Source organism: Crocodylus porosus, unplaced genomic scaffold (genome assembly GCF_001723895.1).
Source record: "Crocodylus porosus isolate Cpor-Errol unplaced genomic scaffold, CroPor_comp1, whole genome shotgun sequence".
Taxonomy (NCBI): domain Eukaryota; kingdom Metazoa; phylum Chordata; order Crocodylia; family Crocodylidae; genus Crocodylus; species Crocodylus porosus.
The window spans coordinates 50,780,127-50,790,030 of NW_017728918.1; positions in this window are offsets into that span (position 1 = coordinate 50,780,127).

Genomic DNA, 9,904 nt, shown 5'->3' on the forward strand with positions numbered 1-9,904 from the left:
CCAGAGAAGAGCCACATGCATGATCAGAGGTCAGGAAAACAGACCTTATGACAACAGGCTGAGAGCTATGTGGCTCTTTAGCCTGGAAAAGCGCAGGCTCTGAAGTGATCTGATGGCCACCTATAAGTTTATCAGGGGCAACCACCAGTATCTGGGGGAATGTTTGTTCACCAGAACGCCCCAAGGGATGACAAGGTTGAATGGTTATAAACTCCTGCAAGACCATTTCAGGCTGGACATAAGGAAGAATTTCTTTAGTGTCCAAGCCCCCAAGGTCTGGAATAGCCTGCCATCGGAGGTGGTTCAAGCACCTACATTGAACAACTTCAAGAGAAAATTGTTGCTTATGTTGCTGGGATCCTATGACCCCAGCTGACTTCCTGCCCCTCAGGCAGGGGGCTGGACTCAATGATGTCTAATGTCTATGAAAGCTATAAAATTTTTTAATTCACTTTCTATAAATTAAATATACAATTTTACATGATGGTTAATATTTTGCAGAATATTAGAAAATAAGGTACAGATTTAATCAATGAGGAGCACAATGGTAAGTGATCTTTAAAACAAATATAATAGGTTAAGAATGGATCATATCATTATTCTTAATGAGAGTTAAATATCTGACTTTGCATGCATCACACTGATAATTTACTGGTGTCTTCTTGAACCTGCTTTACATCAGATATGGCTCTTGATATATCCTTTATCAAAAATGATCCTCAATTTGGGATTGAAATTAAAATTAGCAAGTCTTTTTAAGAACATGGGTAACTACAGGAGTTATAATCATATAATCATCTTTTTTTTCGTTTTTTTGCTTTTTTCGTCTTCCTAGTCTCAGTTTTAAAGGTAGACTGCAAAGGGAAAATGACAATTAAATTATTTTATCTGCTGTGACTATGCATTCTTGAGAAATACAGTAATTTTTAAGAGAGAATTATTTCATTTCTTTGAAAGTTGTTAGACTGTTGTCTAGAAGCAGAAACAGTCTGTCTATCAGGAGGGAACTATACTGAAAAAATACAACTTCTGCCTTCTATGCATGTAACAGGCCCTTTTTTTCTGAGGTACCATGTTCAAAGTTACTTTTGCTTTTCCAGTTAACCTGTCTGTTCATGCAAGTCGATGGCAGCTTTGTTAATGTGTGTATTTGTTCCTTCATAAGTGGTTTGACCCACAGTGGGTGCATCTACATGTGCATTTAATGCATCTGAATAAACTCAAGCACAGTTTGCACCCAGGTTTATCGCTCTTGGGCGCAGTATTTGCACATGCATCTTGGACTGCAGCACAATGAGCGGAGCAGCCCTAGCTGGCGGTAGGATCTAGAGTTTGGCCTGCCAGCCTGGGGCTGCTCTGACTTGGCTCAACATGGTGCAGAGGGGCTGTCTGGGGCACAAAGGTGCTTCATTGTGAGTCTAGTCAGCAGGCAGCACCCACACTGAAACACCTTTATGCCCCAGCCAGCCCCATCATCATATATATGTGTGTTGCGATGAAGTAAGTCTGCCACAGGATAATACTTGTGTCTGGCAGTACTATCCTATGGCAGAGTTAATTAGTTTACTTTTTCCTCATAGAGCCTCACCTATAGATGGTGACATCTTACTGCAGAGCTAATTAGTCAGCTCTGCAGTAAACACCTCATGTACATTGTCATTCACCCTCTGATGAATGAGGAACCAACAAACAACATATAGTGTCTTTCACTGCTAACATTGTCTAGATCTGAATCATTACCCTAGATGTAAATATTTTTTTGCCCTTCCACTGGTCTATGGACCTGTAGAACAAGCTTACAATTGTTATATCATGTGGAAAACTATCTTCAAATCTTGGATGGACTGCAGATTTAGCCCTACACACACACACACACACACACACACACACACACACACACACACACACACACAAAGCAGGCCAGAATGATTTGGCCTTACACTTGATTGGAAATTAATAAAAACAAGTGATATATATTTTATGAAAAAGTTGATGTAAATTCTGTCCCCGTTTTCAACATTATTTTTTGGTGTTAGATGTTGCGGAGGGGAAAGGGGGTTCCCTATTTTGTGCATTTTTGAGGATTTCAATTGTTATTTCAAATATTTATTTTAATAGAGGCTTCTAGAATGCCAGTGGTGGACAGCAAGGATATGTTTATTTCATTTATTTTAATAGTGCTTTTAATACAAGGCATAAAGCTTTAAGTACACAGAACTGGGGGTAGCATAAATGCTTGGCATCTAAAGCAACAAAATGAACAAAGATTATAAGAGGATTTTCAGCTACATTTTCCCTTACAGGGCAGAAAATAATTCAGTGCTCACAAACAGCTGAACAATGCACCCTCAAAGAGACTTTTATTATGTGCTTTGCCTCCTTCATTTTATTTAACTTTATTTTAAGATATATAAAATGTGTTGCAATTCAGTAGGGAAAGAACATATTTGACAGATTTTTCTATATCTCCTCAAGTATAAGCCACAAATAGCTCAGCATTTCAATAATGATTTTAGATAATTATATGTATATTTTAGTAAACCATTACTTCATTTGACACTTCATACTCTTTAAGCTGTTTACCATTTTGTAGGAGTAGATGATACATTTATCTGGGCTTTTTTAAAGCTGTTTTAGTCTCTTGTCAGATTCAGATATGCATCTATTTGGTAGAGGGCTTCAAAATACTTCAAAGTAAACAGTATAGTTTATTGAATTAATACGCTTAATTAATACCTGTGTCCCAATGTTTTAGCATCTGAAAAAGGAACTAAGTGTCTTAATAATGCAATACCAAATGATATTTTAATTTTAATTGATTGGAAATAATATATCAATCTTGTCTTTTGACCTTACTTCTACAAATGCATTCGCACAGAAACTGTCATGCTGGTACCTGTATTCATTGATTCCATCCTCACAGGTGGCTCCATAAAGACACCGATTGTCTTCACAGTCATTAGTGTTCTCCAGGCATGTTTGTCCAGTCCATCCAAGAGCACAGACACAGTGAGGACTCTGACTGTCTTCATCAAAGAAGCAGCTACCTCCATTTGCACATGACTGAAAGTGAGAATCACATGTATACAGTAAGACGCTTTTATCTCTACATGTTGTCTCTTCTCAAGAAGTTTGTTTCAATAAACTGTTGTGAAAATATTTGGGCAATTGACAGTTTTCTTTCATAATGTTCTCAAAGGCAAACCTCAAGGAAATAATATATAAAATGAATAATGGCAAATAAAGATTTGCTACTGTTGTTGAATAGAATAAAATGGTCTGTTAGGATACAAGGTAATAATGTCATTTGTTATAACTGGTTTTAAAACATTTTTTAAATGTCAGGAAAGATGACAGACAATGCCTTAGTCTATAATGCTGTTGTTAAATGTACAAAAGTGTTAAATTACAACTATACCACAGGGCAGAATAGTTAAATTACTTGTAACTTCAAAGGTATACTTTGTAGCCATGTTGGTCTCAGACAAAAAGACATACAAAAAACTAGAACTCTTGGTTCCAAAATGATACCTGTTATTAGACCAACTGGAAAATCACAAGAAAACTGTCCTTTTCTGCAAGCTTTTGGGATCAAAGTCCCTTCGTCAGGCTCTGGGAAAAGTATAGATGGTACAAAATGGTAAAAAGTCCCCATAGGTAGGAAATAAACTTCATTTTTGCACAGAGGGAGTTGAAAATGGAAGTCTGTCCCTCTGGGTCCATGCAAATGTCTTTGTGAGCTGTGTTGAGTAGCTCCTTAATGTGTTGATCAGGTAGAATTCCTTCCCATCTTGACTTTTTACCATCTTATACCATCTATACTTTGGACTACTAAACAGGATTTAGTAGTTGGGTTAAGCTTTATAGTAGTTCTCACAGGTTTACCACAGACACCGTAGAGATACAAATATTATTGTATCTAGAATTGTAAGTGTGTTTAATTAATTTTTTTTTTAATTGGGGGGGGAGAGGAGGGGGAGGTTGAAATAACAAACAACCTGGTAATGCAATGGTGAAGGAGCAATGGATTCTGCTATTTTTTTAGCCTGCTTACAGCCCAGTTATTGATCTCATAAAGGAGTAAGCCATTGATCACTGTAAACATGACAGCAAATGCAGCTTATCAGTAAGGTCAGTAAGGTCCTGGACACACCACATGTTAATGAAGGTGTAATTTAGATGAGTTTGGCACATCAATGAAAACGTCTCAAACTCCAAAACAGACAGCTGCTAACCTGCTATCTTGACATAGCTGCTGCAGTAAATGCTATTACAACATCTTATTGGTAAGTGAAGAGAAACAGATAATTGCCTGTGTGCACTAAGCAAATAGTTTCCCCAGGGTAATTACAGATGCACAACTTCTCACCATTGTAACTTTTACTAGTTTATTTTCACTGCTGTCTTTTTCAAAGGGTAATGCTATACTGGCTTCTATTAAATTACACTAGTACTGGTGTTTATGTAGTGTGTATGCCCCACCCCCTTTATTTTTATGTCAGTCTAAACATGTCTCATGGTCAAGTTCCAAGTTTGTCTCTGATTTGCTACAACATGATCAAACAGATTTAGGATACTTGAGAAAGTGCTACGCTGGATGGTCGTTACTTGAAAGAGACTTGATTCAAATTGAACAGTGCTTTGCTTCAAGAAATGGACCTCCTCTGGCTCATCAACATGCAATTATAACAATATATCATATTTACCTGAATCAAAGATGACTTCAAATTTAAGATGACACCCAGTAACTAGATTTTATATGTGGAACATGTTATAGTTTTCCATGTTACAGTATCTCTATGTACTGCTGAGGGAGGAGGAAAAGCAGAGGCAGGGGAGAAAGCAGGAGAGTGGCAGATAGCAGGAAAGGCAAGCAGCCTGAGCCTCACCTCTAGCCCCTTGTCACCTGGCCTTCCCTTCACTTGCATCCCTGCCACCTGGTCTCCTGTACCACTGTGCCTGCCACCTTCCCACATCCCAATGAAGGAAAACTTAATATCAGAATTATTTGCTTGCAAATATTTTTCTTACCTTCCCTTTCTAGACAATGAGCATGTGTTCCACTTCTGGACCCAAATGGGACCATGGTATTTAGAACTTAGCGTCCAAAATCTATCACTTACAGAGCTATGTATTGTACATGCAGTTTTCACGACTGTTTTTTTCTTCTACCATCAATAACTTGTATACTCTGGATTTTCCTATGGGTTTCAGGAGGAAAATTTATTATTAGTCTTTTTTGACTATTTTCAAAAATTCTGTTGGAGACTTTAATTCATCAGATATATAAGTTTGAACCAGTTAATGTTGAAAATAAATGTGTGTTCTCTATTCTCTTAACAAGGAGAGAGCAATTTGTCTTTAGCCAAGAAATTGTAATCAGTGGTAAACTTGTTTTAGAACTTGCTTTTTTTGGGCATCCACTGATTACAATTTCTTCTTTACAACCAAAGGTTTTATGCGTCTTTCAATGTATAAAAGATTACATAAGCTCCAAGAAGGAAATGGGTCCATTTTTGTTTTCTTATCTTTACTTCACCTGTGTAAAAGTGAATTAAGCTATGCTTGTTTTAAAAGCTTTCCTCTCCAGCCATTTGAGCTCTATAGAAAAAATGATTGGTTGCATACTGATATTAAGCTACCTAGTCTGCTAGTACCTCGACTCGATTGAGTCCAAATCTGTTTAAAATGTTATCAAGATTTGTAATAATAACAATTCCTGCCAGAAATTTGCTATATTAATTTATTTTTCAATAAGTTTTAAATTGACCTTAAAAATGGCTCTTTTTGCTATGCCATTAGTATTCAATTCTAGAATTTTACTGGGTTTCATTTCTCTATGGGACTGCTCTTGAAGTAAAGCACTGATCAAATGAGTAAAATTGGTAGAACTGTTATTTCTTTAGTTACAAAAAATATTTTTCTATTTCTCTGTTTCTCTGTTGGACCAACACATTCCACCTTTTCTTTAGTCTAAATGTACCTTTGTGGTTGTTTCTTGGCTAATTTTTCAAGGCTTCATTTCTCTCTACTATTTCCTCTCTCATACAAATATTATACAGGTATGAGGGTGTTTCAGAAATTACCAGCAATTTCAAAAGAAACCATTTATTATGCAGTGATCACTTTGCTTCTCTACAGCATCATAATCAATGGGTTCATCTGGCAATCCTGCCATCAGTGTTCCTCACTGCTGTGTAGGTTCCCACGTTGGTGCAGATAAAAAGCATAGGCAGCCATTTTACCATTAGTGTCTGAAATAATCTTGTATATGCCTTGATATCAACATTCACTGAACAATTCTGTACTGTGATATGATACATAAGATCTGAAGAAAATCAAACAAGTTTTAACTTAAAAAGAAAATCGTAGTCTGGAGGCAATTTAGATCCCCAGCATACTTATGTCAGGCCCACTCAGTCCACTGATGTTTCTCTATACTTGATAAGGGATGATAGCAATATTACGAACATGTGCTCTTCACTATTTGTAAAAAATATGCTATGAGAAACCTGAAGTCTTAGAATGACTATGCAGAACCATCTCCCACAGATTTCAGTGTGAATTGTGCACATTAATACGTGGGCTGAACTTGGTCTTATAAAACTCCATCTATAATATAATCATGAACCTGAAAGCAAACACACTAGCATGGATTCCTACATAAAAAGGAATGAAGTCTAGGCTGGTATATTTGCTTCCAGATTGGGACCCAAGAGCAATTTAAAAGAAGGTCCAGAACAAAGATTTGTTATAAATGCTTTTAAGTACTAGGAATCCTTAATTTATCAATTCTTTCAGGAATCTGGGTCATTACAGAACAAGCATGACCTGTTATAATAATACGTAAAAATACTACAGAATAGAGAATAGACATATTTATTTAAATACTAATGGCAGCACGATCATTCAGCTTATTCTTATGTTGACTTAAATACTCCTTATACTGTAGAGGAAAGAAACCATCTGGGAAGACATGAAATTTAAATTCAAATAAAACATGGGTGATCTTAGTATCAAATCCAATTATCTGTTCCTCACTATCAGGTAGGAATTACCTTTCTGCTATAAAATGAATTTCTTTCTATTTAAATATTGGAATACTTGAAACTCAGACATTTATATTCCTAGATAGAGATAAATGGTTTTATATGGAGCTTAAGCTAAATACAATTATTAAGGAAATATGCTAGTCAAAAAACCCCCCCAAAAAAACCCTCTACTTTGGAGGTTGCCTAATCTTTCTAACTTTGCAGATTATTTCAGATGATCTTCTAATACTCTTACACTGAATAGTACTTGCTGGACTATTTGAATAATAAAGTACTATTGACCAACTGAAAGTGGATCAGAATTTGGCCTTTGTTAAAAGTGAGAGCCTCTGATGAACCATATTCATTTACCATTCTTTCTGTGGCTTGTATCTAAAAATAATTTGTTCTATGATTCCACAGACAATTCATAAGAGCTTTGAAAAGCCTATTATACATTTAGTAAACATGCCTTGTCATGTGACAGTAACAAAGCACATGAGTAGTCACTTTCCTCTAACACTGAACAAGAAACAGTATTATAATAAGGAAACAATATTTCTGTCTTCTGCAACTTTATCTCTCTCCTTTTTTTCCATTTCTCTGTCTTGCTATCTTGTTTTTTACTTTCAAAGCTTCTGATGAATTTTTTTCTCTCTAACCTGCAACTATTTATTTGAAAAGCTAAGAACACTATTTCATGCATTATTACTGAAAAATCAATCTTTTGGTTGTAGCTTAAGCTACCAAAAATGTCATGAAATTAAAATGATTAGTTCATCGGTGCTAGATGGCAAGTGAGAGTATTCTCTTCTTGAGTCCTGGGAGGCACAAGTGGAACATGAAATGTTGATTAAACTGACCACAAAAGGTTAGATATGAAATAGCATACTAAGAATAATAAAGAATCATATAAGTGCTTTTGTTTCCTGTCTTACAGATAGTAAAAGAAACCAAACAATGACTGAATTATCTATTCATATATTATAGGTGTTACTGGGATCATAATCCCAATTTTTCATACATATATAGGGAACTATGCAGAAAAGTAGATTTTATTCTTCAGATAGATGTGTTGACTAGGGATTGAACCTATCAATTACCTTACAATGAAGCTTGGTAGTCTAAACTATTGAACTACTAACACATGTCTGCAGGTATTTTCATCCTGAAGTGGTTCAGGCTACAATCCTGAAATCTAAAAATTCCACCTGCTATTCAAAGTGGGTGCATCTACATGTTCACTAATGTGCTTTAGGTAATGTTCATTAAATATGGCACCGCTACTGCGAGGTACTAGAAAAAGGTGCATTCGCCTATTTTAATGTGCATTCACTAAAGAGCATGGGCATTTTTACACGTGTAAGTGCCACAGCACTGGGTACTTTGAAAAGTGTCTGGCACTACATTGCTTACAGTTGTATAAATCGTGAAATGCACATCAGTGTGCAGAAAACAGAGGCGATCCACTTCTGAACTAAAACAGATAGAAGGTGTTTTAATTCAAAGTGAACCATTGCCATTTTCAGCACATTGATGTACATTTTGCCCCTTATACAATTGCAAGCAATGCAGAGCTGTGCGTATCAGCTTATGTATGATCAGACTTGATTAATCAAGTCTGCTCCAATGCACTGGATTTCTGGTGCATCTGGGCATGAAAATGTATGTGTATAAAAGCCTCAATTTTGGATGCTTTTACGTGTATTAAAATAGGCTAATGCACATTAAAGTGCAAGTGTAGACATGCCCAGTATGTGTGTTACCATACAGTGAATTCTATGAAAAGAGAGGTAAAATGCTGAACCTTTATAACTGAATAAGGGTCTTGATACACCTTACACTTTGAGTAACTCAAATGTTGATCAGTATTACTGCTAGCTCGAGTTTGGAGCAGTAAAAATCTTAAAGCTAAAAAAACTTTCTCTGACTTCCCTTAACAGCTGTGTTTTGTCTCTACAAGTTTGGTGAGCTAGTGAAGGCTACTATGTTTGCTCGAAGTGGCAGTGTGTGAAAGATGGGTTAGAATCATAGAAAATTAGGAATGGACCTCAGGAGGTCATCAATCCAACTCCCTGATCAAAGTGGGACCATCTACAACTAAATCATCCCACCCAAAGCTTTATCCAGCCTGGTCTTAAAACCTCCCATGATGCAGATTTAACAACCTCTCTGTGTAACCAGTGCTTTACAGATGATGATGCATGATCACTCATAAATGAGTAAGATTGTATTCCAAGGATCTTAATAGTGAGTCCATAGGTGACTCCATAGCCCAATTCTAGATCCACGTGTCTTGTTGCAGTGAGTGCAGGTGTTTCCAGGAGGGATGGGCACTGTTGCTGCATTGGATGTTCTGATGTTCTTTTCACCTGTTCCTCTTTTCCTTTTCTGCCTGTTGATGAATTGTTTCAAAGTGATGAGGTCCTTCCCAACGAGCCTTCCTTCATTTTGGTTCGTTTTGAGCAAGGGTCTCCCAAGTGTTGATGTGGATGTTACACCTCTTCATGTTTGCCTTCAGGGTGTCTTTGAAGCACTTTATTTGCCCTCCACTGCTTTGCTGACCTTCTTTCAGCTGTGAGAAAAAGGTTCTCTTTGGAAGGCAGAAGTCAGGCTTGTGAACAACATGTCCTGTCCAGCAAAGTTGGTTTAGGATGATCATGGTCTCAGTGCTGTTGGAATTTTCTTTGGCCAAGACACTGATGTTTGTGCATATATCCTCCCAGCTAATCTAAATGTTCTTGCAAAGGCACCATTGGTGGTAATTTTCCAAGCTGTTGAGATGGCTTCTGTATGTGGTTCAAGTTTCTGAGCCATACAACAGAGTTGGAATGACAGTGGTTCAATAAAGCAAGAGCATCATTTCAGCAAGG